General features: G+C 40.0%; 1 protein-coding gene across 4 annotated transcripts in view; it reads right to left on the bottom strand.

The window, feature by feature from the left end:
- Nucleotides 1-13,507, bottom strand: part of ACSL4 (acyl-CoA synthetase long chain family member 4) — a 79,730-nt gene that overhangs the window by 42,269 nt on the left and 23,954 nt on the right. For all 4 annotated transcript variants that reach the window (XM_077888325.1, XM_077888326.1, XM_077888327.1 and 1 more), the window contains one exon: nucleotides 10,043-10,093. The gene's annotated coding sequence lies outside the window, so the exon portion shown is untranslated. Of the gene's footprint in view, nucleotides 1-10,042; nucleotides 10,094-13,507 lie in introns of those variants that run through there.

Below are 13,507 nucleotides of genomic sequence, written 5' to 3'. Positions count from 1 at the left end.
GGTCATGATCCCAGAATTCAGGATCGAGTCCCGCGTCAGGCTCCCTGCGAGGAGCCTGTTTCTCCCTCTGCCTATAACTCTGCCTCTCTGTGTCTCTCATTAATAAATAAATAAATCTTGGGGCAGCCCCGGTGGCGCAGCAGTTTAGCGCCACCTGCAGCCCAAGGTGTGATCCTGGAGACCGGGTATGGAGTCCCACATCAGGCTCCTTGCATAGCATGGAGTCTGCTTCTCCCTCTGCCTGTGTCTCTGCATATCTGCATCTCTCTCTCTCTCTCTCTCTCTCTGTCTCTCATGAATAAATAAAATCTTCTAAAAAAATAAACCTCATATTCTTTAAAAAAATTTTTTTTAAAAATCTTAAAAAAAAAAGAATCCAATGAGACCTATATACCCAAGCTATGCAAAATGGTATATATAATTGGGGGGGGGGGTTCCTGAAAATCCCTCCACAAACCGCAGAGGGTGATACCAACCCTGAAGTAAGAACTGCTGGCTTAGATGATTTCTCGGGGTCCTTCCAACTTTAAATTTTGTGATTTACCCTAGGTAGAAATTGTTTCCTCAGTCTGACAACTCTGGCCATTCATTTCTTCAAGATAAGGTATGTCAATTGTCTATCATGGTGTCCAAGTCCTCAGTATGCCAGGTCCCCTCTAACCTCTCTCCGTCACCCATTTCATTACAACCCAAATTCACAATAATCCTTCCTTTTTCTAACTTGCTACATCACTTGAAATGTCTACCACTCATTTTGATCCTTGATTATATTACCAAACATCTAAGCACCTAAGTATATGGCAGAGACCAGTAGTTCTCAACCCTATCAAACTCCACACCTTTCTCAGAACATTTATTCTGTAATGCTCTTACAATCTTAAAGAGTAGTCACATATGATAACCTACTTATGTGCATAATTCTAAAAAATAATTCCCTACTAGTGATAGAAAGGAGTACCAAAAGGAAAATAATTCAAGACAAAATAATGTTTATTTCAATATATAAATTCTCAAAGACAATACCAGAAGATCAAAAAAAGTCTTGCCTTCAATTGAGAAATTGTCAGACTTGGGGCTGAAGATATATAAAGAAGACAGTTTTCAAAGGGCTTATAACCTAATTCGATTAACTGTATTATACATTTTTTTAGCCATTCATGGTATATACACTTACTCTTTTACACATATTTGCCTTAAGCCTTGGAGGTCAGGAAACATCTTCCACTTAATCCTAATATAGAGATACAGATACAGACACACACACACACACACACACACACACACACACACACACAATAGGCAAGCCGAGAAGAACATTTAGGTGAGGAGAGATCAGAGACATTATTTACTCCAGCCATTCTGAAATTCTTTCTGGTAGTGGCAAGGGGGGCATGGGTAATCCATTGGAATAAAATCTTATGCGAATATGGAAAACACAAATATAGAGAGACAAAAGCCAAAAGCAGAGCTGCTTTGGTGGGAGAGGATTGGCAGCCCCTGACAGGACTTCTTGGAGCCCCCAGTTCAGCTGAATGTTTGAACCACTGATATTGGTGAATGAATAGCAGAGTGCACGTTGTAACCAAGGCCCGTCCATAAGTCCGGTACTCTTGCAAGCCCACTGGCCAGCCTCTGCCCAGTTTTGCTTGTCATTTGAAAATCTTTCCTTGCCAAAGGTTTTCCAGGGTTACACTCACATCCATTGATAAATTCATTTTTTTAAAGATGAGAACACCTACCGTGTGTAAGTTTTGAGCACTTGATACGAAGATGAGTAAAGCATGCCCCCAATATTTTATATGCATGTACACATGTGTTCATATGTGTGGTAGAGGACAGGGAGATCAGTTCACAAATATATAGAATATAATATATGCCATAAAAGGAGTGCCTGGCTGGCTCAGTTGGAAGAGCATGCAATTCTTGGTCTCAGGGTCCTGAGTTTGAGCCCCATGTTGGGTGTAGAGATTACTGAAAAAAAAATAAGCTATATATCTCTCTTAAGAACAAAATGCTAAACATATTCAAAAGAGGGGGGATACTGCATCCAGTTTGGGAGGGATAAAAAAAAAAGAGATGAAGGAGGAAGTGGAACCATCCAGAAAGGTTTCACAAAAAAACATAGTACTTGAGGTAGGCATGAAGGATAGTATGTTTTCAAAAGACAAAGAAAATGACTGGAACAAGAGGACAGTCCTAAAAGAGAGAACAAAGTGATGAATGAACAGATGGAGGCCAAAGAGTGCAGGATGGACGTGAGAAGCAGCAAGTAGTGTAGCAGATGCTTTAATGCTTTCCATGTCAAGTGCTGCTCCACTTTCGGGATCTAAGTTAGTGGGAAAATTGAATTTTTGAGAGCCAGATTTACTAGCATGCAGTTCTATAACAGACACATGTGTATGATGATTTAGCAACTCAAGATTCAACACCTGCCTATTATATTAAGGGGGAGTGAATTGTTCTCTACAGAAGAGAAAATCTGATTTCCTGGGTGGGAAATGGTAGGAGGTCTGGGTCCAACCTCACATGTGCTGTTAAGTGGGACTCCGAACAAGTCTTATGACCTCTAACATAAAAGCTCTCAGTCAGTGGCATCATGTATAAACACAGGAATATTACCTGCATTATCTACTTTGTGGCACTGTTGGCAGAATCCTTCCCCACAGCCAGCTTACATTCCACAGGTGATAATTATCAGTCCCTGGAATACACTCTCAACCGTCCTGCCCCCTTTCACTTTGTTGTCCTTATTGGGCAAAACTACAACCTGGTTAAATCCAATTCTCCTCTGGAGTCTGCACCTGCACCCATGCAACTGAATTTGGCTGGAGAAAAACTGGACTGTGCGGAGTACTGCTCCCCCCCCCCCACCTGCTTTATACCCATGACAGCCCTCAATGCTGCGAGGAAACCACAGCACCATACCACTCCATTCACTGGCTTGCTCTCCTCCTGTGTTTCGTGCTGGTTCCTCGCTCTTCTGACCACCAACACTTGCTCCTCCTCCATCCCCATTCTCAGCTGCTGAGCTGGCTTATTGTTTTGCTGAGAAAATTGCAACAGTCTGAGAACTTGCACATGCTCCCACCACTGTACCCACCCACCTTCTTGCATCTGTGGCCACGTGCTCTTTTCTCTCCCAAGACTATGTACACGGACCAGTGCCTCTCCCGGCTAGGGCTAACCCCTCCACTGGTGCTCCACGGCCCTGTCGTGTCCCCCCCTCCCCACTTGGTGATGCTCCTCCATGGACTCTTCCCTCTCACACTCCATTAACTTTCCCTGCTCCACTGAATCATGTCCATTAGCATAACAGGCTATTATTTCTCTCACCTTAAAAACCACTCCCTCTCTTATATGTTCTCTGGCCACAGCTCCATTTCTTCTTCTCTTGGGGACTCCTTGAGAATCACCTGTGTTCTTCCTCTCTCAGTTCTCTCCCCCTATTTCCCCTTGAACCTACTAATCAGGCTTTTACACTCTCCTCCACAAATTGCTCTGATCAAGGTGACTTCCATGTCTTCACGTCCCAAGGTCAGTTAAGGTTCCCTGATCTCCCTTGACTCATCATCAGCCTTTGACCCAGCTGACGCTCTGTTCCTGACTGAAACTTCTTCACTTGGCTTCCAGGAACCTGCACTTCTTCCTGTTTTCTTCTGACTTCTCGAGCTGTTCCTTCTCAGTCTTCTCTGCTGCTTCTTCCTTATCTCCCTGACCTCTAAATGCAACAGCCCTGAGTCATTGAACCCCCTCTTGGCTTTCTCTCACTCACTTACATGGTGATCTCATTTAGTTCCATGGCTTTAGATGGCATGTACATGGTGAGGTCTCCCAGATTTCTCCCCCTTACCCTGGAAGTCTTCCTCAAACACCAGATTTGTAGATCCAACTTCTTCCTCAACAGATCCCTCAGTCAAGTACCTCAGACTTAGAATGGTCAAAGCTGAGCCACTGACTGTCCTGCCATACACCTATCCCACCCAGTTTTGCCTGGCTCTGTAATTCCAGCTGCTCTGACCAAAAACCTTAGAGATTCCCTCCTTTGCATCCTTTTCCTCACACATTCCACACCCAACTTCATAGCAACAAATCCTACCAGCTCTACTTACAAAACACAGGCCAAATTCAACTGCTTCTCACCACCTCCACTGCTACTATCCTGGTATAAGCCGCTACCATCTCTCACCTAAATAGATGCAATTACCAGTCTGATTTCCCTGCTTTCACTTTTATAACCAATTCAAAACTTGGCAGCCAGACTGCTCCAGTGAAAAGGTAAGGTAGATTATATTAGTCGTCTGCTCAAAACCTTTCAAAGGATCCCTGTACGCCCCACTCAGAAGTTAGTCCTCACTCTGCCCTATGAGACTACGGGATCTTTCCACTCTCTCTGAAATTTCTGCCTTTATCTCCCAGGCTTTGCCCTGGTTCATTCTGCTTTAGTTCAACCTGTTCTTTACTGTTTCTGGAAGACACCAGGCAGGATCCTGCCTCAGGGCCTTTGTACATGTTTTCCTCTCTGCCTGGAATGTTCTTCCAAGACACAGGCAGAGCCTATTCCTCCACCTCCTTTTTTGTCTTTATTCAAATATCACCTTCTCCAGCAATCCTAAAATGGCACCCAGGCCCTTTCTTGCTCTGTTTTGCTCCTGAGCACTTATCGCCAATACAACACCTGCTTTCCTTTTCATATTTGTTATCGATGGCCCCATTGGAACATAAGCTCCATGAGACAGAGTTTACAGTTTGCTGCAGAACACTCAGCAATGACAACAGTCCCTCCACCCATTTGCAGTGCAGTAAACCTGGTGACTGAAATAAGAACAGATAAAGCATTGCTCTGAACAATAAAGTAAAAATGTATGCAAGTACAACAGCCTGGAAGCCACCAACTAAGGTGGCTTCTTTAAAAAAAAAAAGTCACTTGTCCGTGTCAACATTCTGGAACAGGGTACGGTCTTAAAATCCCTAAAATAAGTTTGAACCTGTTTTTAGTTGCTTAACAGAAAATATAAAACTGGAAAAACTACCTGTTGCCCAGAAGTATAAGACTGCTCTTCTAAAAGCACAAAGGCTACGTAGTTGGTACTACATGCTTTTTCACCCATGCCTCTTGTAAAAGTATGCTGTCCTTTGAATGAAGAGTGATACCTGCTGCTCTACCCATTAGGAGGACATGAACTCTACATTGTGCTTCTTTGAAATCAAGGAAGGAATTTATTTGTAGGGCTGCCAGGAAGGGGCAGGCCATCATCTTTGGTCATAAAACAGTTCTCGGTTCCTGTTGCAGTTTACCCTTCTGCATGGAGATCAGATTAATAACCACCCATTGAGCATTTACTCTGAGCTAGGCACCATGCTCAGTCCTCTAGACACATTATCTCATTGAATCCTTCAGGAAACCCCTTTGAAGTAGTACCCTCATTTCACTGATGATATAACCAGTCTCAGAGAGGCAATTCCCCCAAGGTGACACAGTGAAATCAGAATTTTGATCCAAGGCTAATAGACTTTAAACAGACTGTAATAGATTTAAATAGATTTTAAAGCTATGCTTCCCGCTCTATTGTCTGTGACCCTGGTCATACTGGTATCATCTAAATAGGTGAATAAATAAGTAAATAGGTGACAGTGACAAACTCCATGTATGAAGAAATCCTGGCAGGAATTTTGAGCACTGATCCTTCCTGTGTCCTAAGGCATTTTTATAGGTGGGAAAAAAAAAAAAACCCTTTAGGTATCTAGTAAGTCCTAGCAATCTTAATGGGAAATCAGATAAAATTTTCTTTTACTTTCTGTCTTGAGGTCAAGTTTAATGTGAAGTATTTCATTCCAGTTACTTCAAATGCTCTGAGACAGTTAGGTTAAACACAAAAAGCATTAGTGATACATTTAAGCTCTAGTACACAAAGTAAACAAACACTACATATTGACTAGTCTGAATTTAAAAGAAGGAATCATCTCCCCCAGAAGCACACAGCAACATCAATTTGTCAATGAAAAAGAACTGATAAACTGAAGTCCAAGACTTTTTCTCCCCAACGTCTGAGAAAACAGACTATATCAAGCAAGGATCCATGCACTTGCCAAGTTGAAACACATAAGGACAGATTGATGTCATCTGTCCCTAACAAACAACCTTATGAAAATGTAAAAGGAATCAATTTGAAAATCAATGATTAACTGCGTGATACTTCAAGAAATTGCATTTTCAAGTCACACATCATTTAAGGGTGATTTAAATACCAAATAAAGAGACAATTTGCCTTCTGAAAGGGGTTAGCTGTATCTATTCAACATCAAATCAGAAAACAATTATAAAAGTTCCAAGAGATGAAAGAGATAACATACCTGTGGCACTTTAAAAGATCATATTTCTACATAGATGTTGCATCACTAAGATTTTTGGAAAGGGGTGGAGTGCTTTTTTTAAAATCTTACTTTCTCTCACACACTATTAAAAAATTCCAAATGATTTTAAAATATACAGGAGGAAGCTCAAATATGACAGTAACAGAATGGTTGCATTTGTTTAGTGAAATCAAACTTTGTAGGAGATATATTTATAATATAACATACTTCACATTTTCATATTAAGACTTTAAAAATGTCATTATTTTAAGAAAATAAAAGGCATTAGAAATAGGATTTTTGTGGTTAGTTTGCAAGACTGAATAATCATGTGAAATATATATTCACCTGCCCTTTGTAAGTCTCCTCTGATTCAAACTGACAAACCAATCTAATCAATATGGTATAGTTTGTACAAACTTTAAACCCAAACCACAGTAATTATACTAAATACATTTGAAAACTTAAAAAAGCAAAATAAAGCAAAAACCTTGGGTGAACACATACAATGCCCTCTCTCCGCACACTGCACCTGTAATGAGCTCATAGCTATTTTGACTAGAAGCGTCTCACAACTAGGACTGATCTTTGGGTGCGTCTCTAACAAGCTTAACCAAGCCTGTCTACTTCATCACCTGGAGAGGTATTAACCCCTGAAGTCGCCATCCTGCCAGTCTCTTCCCAGCTTTTCCCAGCAAAGAAAGCACCTCAGCTGCCATGTTGAAGATGCTCTTTCACACTGTAGCTAGAGTCCCCTCCCATAATGCCTTAAGAACATCCCCCAGCATGCATCAGATAATGTTTTTTCTAGGTCATAGGATCTTATAATTGGGATCCTATCTATATGTGTTGAAATGAGGAGATCTAGGAGCCAATGCTGCTGCCTACACACTTCACATACACTGTGTATAATTAGGTACCTATTCCTCATTTTAAGTCCTCACAACACACTTGATTTTTAAATTTGAAGCTTCCAAATGTTGGGAAACGGGTGTATAGACTTTGGGGACAGACCATGCTAGAAATGGCACCTACTGACAAAGCATATTATGATCCAACTTTAATAGACATCAGGAGGAAGGGAGAAAAAACTAAGTTCTGGGAGGCATGTATTTGGAGAGAAATAAAAAAGGGTTCAGTGCCGTAAAAGGGGAGTAGATAGCACAATGCCAAATTCAACATCCTAGGCTACTGCTGAGGATTAACTGCCGCTGCTCAATGGGAGGGCACATTGTGCCATGGTTTAAACTTTAATTTTGTCTGTAAAGCCTCCTGTTTCCTAAGTATGTTTTCTCTATGGGAACACAGTTATGGTTTTAATATAAGCTAATCAAAACTAATTGGGTTACAGAACTTAACTTTCAAATTAAATTAGTTATAATAAATGTATTTTGTCCGAGAGACTGTATCTCTTTCCTGTCATGTTACCTATAAATAACAAAGTAACACAAATTGCAGGCTGCCAATCAGGAGTATAGGTCTAAAAAAAAAAACTGTGACCAGCAGTAATACTTCCCCAAGTACAACTTCGTGTAACAGGGAGAATTTTGCAACTATACCTTTTTCTGCCACATGACCTACCCTCCACATTTGCTAGAGGAGGAGCCAGTCCAACAGGTTAGTTCTTTGCTAATGTTGTTTCCCAGTACTTTATATTGTTACAAATTATGCAACAATGTAGTCTTATGTCATTTCTTACAAAATGGCCAAATAAGTCACTACAATTCACCCAAATGGCCACCATGTGAAACTGAGTTATGGGGTTTTTTTTTTTGTTCGTTTAAAAAAAAAAACCACTCTGCTCTTCAGTATTAAATATACCTTTATAAGTGAGACTAATATAAGAACTCAAAGACTGATAAATCTGTCTAAGATTGACATCCTGTAGCCATACAGTCAACTCTCAAATATTAGCACTAGTAGAGAGAAGGGTACACACATTCAGAAGACTGCAGAAGACTCAAAAAGTTATTTTTTCAATTCTTAGCATTTCATTATAGGCGTGCCTGACTTTTTTAGAAATTAAAGAGTTCTTCACTAAAGGAGGAAGCCACATGACACTAAATACACGAAGCCGTGGAAAAGCACTCCTAGAGTTCATGTCCCCATACTAGGGATGAGGATTACTTTCCATTCTGTTCTCTTCACGTTCATTCGTTTCCCTGGCCCACGTAGGCTTCACTAAGGTGAGGGAGGCAGGGAAGGAGGGGAATAAAGAAATTAGGTATTTCTGCTTTGAAGTGTATTTTGGGATAGCCGAGGCCCAGCTATGCCAATCTAGGAGGACCCTCTGAAGTGTCAAAGGCACTCCAAAGTATCTGTAAACTTTTGAACACAACTGGCCATATGTTTCTGCCAATGCATTTGGCAACTCTGATTCTTTGCCTTGGTTGTTTTTTCTCTTACATATCTAGATGGGCTGTAGGCCAACTGCTATAAATGTTTATATTTGTAGGGTATGTGTGTGTGTGTGTGTGTGTGTGTGTGTGTGTATGTGTAAGAGAGAGAGAGAGAGAGAGAGAGAGAAGGGATGCCAAGTGGGAAGCAGGGAGGAAACAGACTCTGTGGATCAATAAATCAACTGTAGAAGCCTGAATACTACTGCCCTCAGGATGGCACCACCGCCTATTTCCCAAAGGAAACACTAACCTCACTGATAGAACCCTTACCTCGGTTATCAATCATGGGATAGTGTGCTAAGCAGCTGAATTCAGGATGGCTAATTTGGGCCTGCTGATGAAAATTTCTGGTTTAAGAATTTTCTAACACAGGCTAATCAGGAGAACTTAGCCCTGAGCTACATAAGAACATTAAGTCTCGAATTTCTTTATGCTTGGAATTCAAAAATAGTTATTAGCTCAAAAGAATTAGATCTTCTGTTTCAAGTTTATAACCTATTATAATTAAGGTGACTCTCAGAAGACCAGAAATACTAGAGAGACAGCATTGTATGCAGGGTTTTGGTTCTAGAACAAATAACCTCTTGTCTATTTCCTCATCTGCAAAATGAGAAAAGTGGATTCTTATTTTAAGAGAACACAGGCCAGTAAAAGTTTTAAAAGCAAAGAAGAATAGTGAAGGGATGGACACAGCGGCCTTTGGGGGGGGCGGGTAAAGGGGTATAGACATTAAAAAAAAAAAAAAAACCAAAAACCCTACCATTTGCTATCACCATCATCTCATAAGATATAGAAGGTATTTAATGCCCCCAAATTAGATGGACAAATCTTATAATAACAACTAATCATTTAAATGGGAAGAATTTAGCCTTAAAAACTCATGGCCTGCTGTCCTCACTTCACCCTGGACCACTAAAACCTCCTGACTGACCACCATTGGTCTAAAAAATCAATGTTTGGGAAACACTGGACGAAGTCATTTTGAAGGCCCAAGATGCGAACACTGGGATTCTGATTTTGGTCACCGCTCAAGGAAAAAGATTTTACTTAGATTTCAATGATCACTCCCCCTTTTATTAAATTAGTGGTGATGGTTTAAATTTTATAGGTTGTGCAGAGTAAAAAGTTTTCCCATTTTACTTATCTGGATATTGCGTTTTTAATACAAACATGGAGATTGGCAGGGTTTTCCCACTACAAACAGAATCAGGGTGACTGTTAGTATGGTTAAAACTTCATTTCCTCCGAGAGCTGATAAAATTACAAACTTAGAACTTTCAAAGAATACTTACAGATTCCCTTTTCCTCTTAAGAAGAGCACGTATATCTTTTGTGATTTCAATCTGTAATAAAAGACAACATTTATGGGTACATGGACATGAAAAAATAACCCCTTTAAAAAAAAAACTCAAATGCTGTTTCACATTACACCTATGCACCTTAGCTCATAATGAGCCAGGTATCACAGGAAAACAAAGATGTGACTAGAGATAACTGGATGGCTAGAAGTAATGCTATTGGGATCACAGAAAAATAACTCAGCCTAAGAAACAGCAGTCAAAACTGTGCGAAAATGGCAAGATTGGAAAAATGGGCAGAGGAGCTGAATTTCTCTGAAGAAGTTATCCAGATGGCCAACAGGCACATGGAAAGGTGCGCAACATCACTCATCATCAGGGAAATGCAAATCAAAACCACAATGAGATATCGCCTCACACCTGTCAGGATGGCTGTCATCAAAAAGACCAGAGATAACAAGCATTGGCGAGGATGTGGAGAAAAGGAAAGCTTTGCACAGTGTTGGTGGGAATGTAAATCGGTGTAGCCACTATGGAAAACAGTATGGGGGTTGCATAAAAAATTAAAAATACAACTATCATATGATCCAGCAATCCCGCTTCTGGAAACATAGTCAAAGGAAATGAAAACAGGTTATCAAAAAGATATCCACACTCCCATGTTTGCTGCAGTATTCACAATAGCCAAGATATGGAAACAACCTAAGTGTCTACCGATGGATGAATGGATAAAGAACATGTGGTATATACATATAGTGGAATATATTCAGCATGAGAAAGGAGGAAAGCCTGCCATTTGCAACAACGTGGATGTACCTTGAGGATGCTATGCTTTGTCAGATGAGCCAGGCAGAGAAAGACAAATGTTGCAGGATGTCACTCATATGGGGAATGTAAAACAGCTAAAACTCATAGGACCAGAGTTGAATGGTGGTTAACAGGGGCTAGTAGGAGGAACCAGGGAGATGTTGTTAAAGGGTACAGACTACAACTAGAAAATGAGGAAGTTCTGGAGATCAAATACACAGCACGGTGATCACAGTTGAAATACTGTGTCATATACTTCAAAACTGCTAAGAAACTAGATCTTAAATGTTCTTACCACAAAAAAAGAAATGATAATTACGTGATGCAATAGAGGCATTAGCTAAAGTTATGGTGGTAATCATAACAATATATAAATGTATCAAATCAATCTGTTGTACACCTTGCACATGTTATATGTCAATTATTTCCCAATAAAAAAAATTTAAAGTAAAAATAAAAAGAAAATGGCAAGAAGCAGGAGTCATGCTCTTACTAGTTTTATCTGTACCTCTTCACCCCCCAAACCCGCCAGGACAGGAGCCAAGTTCAGGGACAAAGTCTAACCAGAGGAAACCAATCAATCTACCCAGACATCCTCACCCCAAGTGCCTGCAGGCGCCTAGTGACTTTCCCATCAAAACCCAAAATGAATAATGTCCCTTAAACACTGCAAGATTCTTTCCAAATTAAAATACAGCACTTCTCTAGGCAAAAACCTAGAGATATTTTCATCTTCCCTCAATGAATACACAGATCAGTTTTGTGATGTTCTTCAAGATAACATATGCTATGAAGGCTTAGGGTCAGTTTACAGCTGAGGATTAACCTATTTTGTACACTGCAGGAGAAAACGACTTAGCATTTGAATGCTCAGAATGGTAAAATAAGGCCCTTCCATAACTTGACATTGCTTGCTTACATTTCAACACTGTAGGGATGTCCTGGGCACGACTATGATTTTGAAGAAGAAATGAAGTCTTATTTCCATGCAGCAATAATCAGGTACTACTTGCAAATAACTAGGAGAAAAACCCTTCAAACTGTTTTTTTTTTTAAATCTAGACACCCCAGTGGAAGTTACAATCATCCATATGATTAATGACTACGCTAACTACCTGGTATTAACTAAGTTCATTCTATTTTGCTACTATCAGAACGATGAAGGAAATAATGATTTTTACCCAGACTGATAATTAACAGAGCATGCCTTTTGTGTTATTTTTTTAAATTGAACTACTTTTCCACTTCAAATGAATATCCACAATCTACTTTTGGGGACTGGGGTGCTGGGGGCAGTGTCAGTACATGCATGAACACAGGCGGTTAAGAGTTCTTAAAAACAGAAGGCACGCTACTTAACATTTTCTTCTTTTTCTCCCAAAGAGCTAACATTTGATATTAGCATAGGCAAAGTAAATCTCTGCATATACATGTTCCAATAAAGTCCAAAGAGCTCAAAAAGCGAATGCTGGGGAAAAAAGACTTCATATTTATATATTTATATCTATCTATCTATCTATCTATCTATCTATCCATCCATCCATCCATACACACACACACACACAGATTTCCCCCAGTTTATTTCAGGTAACTGATAAGCAACAAAGACCAACTTTCAACAAAGTCATTTGAAGACCTGTGGGTGGCAGGAAAAAACATAAAACTATCCACTAGTTTGCTTAATTTGGAAAATAATTTCATCAGTAGATATTTGTGAAGGATAGTTTACACTTGGGTTGTTAGTACTACGGAGGGAGAAACTGGGGAGGAGAATCCAAAGTGTCAAGAGAATTCTCTCAGCTGGATGAGAGCCCCAGCTTCAACCTTCTACTCATTTCCACTCTCACAGCCCTCCATCAATCAGTTAAGACAAAACAACTCTCACAGGTTCTTAAATACAAGAAACAGACATGATTCTTTTTCAGCGCCTCTCACTTTAATTGTTTGAAAAACCAAAAACAACAAAAAGCACAGCCCACCAGATAAAAGGAACTAAATCACATTTCCTAGCCTAATTTTTTCCTATACAACAGAATAACTGAACCTTAATTTAACTTCTCCCCTAGCCTCCCCCCTATAAAATAGGCCCTCTTAAGGTCATTCTATTACAATAAATCAAAGAAATAATTTCATATTAAAGAACTAAGCAGATTATCACCATGAAGCTTCAGATTTACAAATGGCTACGACTAGGGATGATCTAAGACATAGACATGGCCAACAAGCACATGAGAAAATGCTCCGCATCACTGGCCATCAGGGAAACACAAATGCTGAAATGAGAACTGCAAATTTGGGACACATTTTTCACCCTTTCATGCGTATATGCAAGTTTCTGTTAAAGCAAGGAAGTTGGAAATCCTTCACAAGGCAAATTTTTAATAGACTGAAGCATATGACATAGTTTGTTTCTACTTAATGATCAACTGGTGGCATGAAAAAAAAAAAAAGAATACAGCATCTAGAGTTTATCATCTTTCCATTAGGGAATGAGCCAGCCCTGAGAAAGCCTCGCTCACTGAACACCAGGGAGCAAACCAGTGTCCAGGCAGCTAGCAGGATGGTGATTAAGGACAAGGCAACCACAAATATGAGGCAGGGCTGTTCAACTTCAGACAACCCTCATGTTCTGAGACCTACTTCAAAACAATG

Source organism: Canis aureus, chromosome X, assembly GCF_053574225.1.
Source record: "Canis aureus isolate CA01 chromosome X, VMU_Caureus_v.1.0, whole genome shotgun sequence".
Taxonomy (NCBI): Eukaryota; Metazoa; Chordata; class Mammalia; order Carnivora; family Canidae; genus Canis; species Canis aureus.
Note: the sequence above shows the minus strand (reverse complement) of the source record. Positions and strands in the feature narration are given on the sequence as shown.